The sequence below is a fragment of the Orycteropus afer genome, unplaced genomic scaffold (genome assembly GCF_000298275.1).
Source record: "Orycteropus afer afer isolate SDZICR_OR568_19922 unplaced genomic scaffold, OryAfe1.0 scaffold00136, whole genome shotgun sequence".
Lineage (NCBI taxonomy): Eukaryota > Metazoa > Chordata > Mammalia > Tubulidentata > Orycteropodidae > Orycteropus > Orycteropus afer.
In genome coordinates this window covers 3,249,413-3,250,258 of record NW_006921723.1, presented here as the reverse complement: position 1 = coordinate 3,250,258, position 846 = coordinate 3,249,413, and positions in this window count along the sequence as shown.

Below are 846 nucleotides of genomic sequence, written 5' to 3'. Positions count from 1 at the left end.
TGGCTGCGGATCAGCCCGCTGAGATCCACAGGGCCTTCACCGGCTAACTTTCAGAAGTAGAGAGTCAGCCTTTCTTCCTGACCTGGAAGCTCCACTGCAACCTATTCAGCGTCATAGCAACACGTAAGCCTCCACTGACAGCCAGATGGCTGGTGGCTGTGCATGAGGGCACTGGCTGGGAATTGAACCCACATCTCCCACATGGAGGGTGAGGATTCTACCACTAAACCATCACTAGCTTCATTACCCTCTGTAAACAGGGATAATCACAGGACTGACCTCAAAGCCCAGGAGGCATTTGTTCAAGGACAACAAAACCAGAAATTAAAACACACATATTCATTGTCTCCAGACCCTTCCCATCTGGGAGGGGAGGTAAGTAAGAGGGTTCCGAGGGGCCGCCACCACCCGTCTCAGCCTGTCCATATCATGGCGGCTTGCGTGTTGCTATGATGTTAGAAGCTATACCATTCAAACTGTGACACTAGCCAAAGTATTGAACATACTATGAACTGCCAGAAGAATCAACAGATCAGTCTAAGAAGAAATGCAACCCAAATGCTCCTTAGGAGCAAGGATGGTGAGGGTTTATCTCACTTACTTTGGGTGCGTCATCAGTAAAGACCAATTGCTGGAAAAGGACATCATGCTTGGTAGAGCAGAGGGTCAGCAAAAATGAGGAGCGCTTCCACGAGACAGACGGACACACAGACACAATGGTATCACACATACCAATGGCTACGGAGATGGCCCAGGATGGGCAATGTTCCATTCTGTGGACAGAAGGTCGCAGGAGCTGGATTTCTAACAGCCACCACCACCACCCAGGGGCTGCACACCCATAGG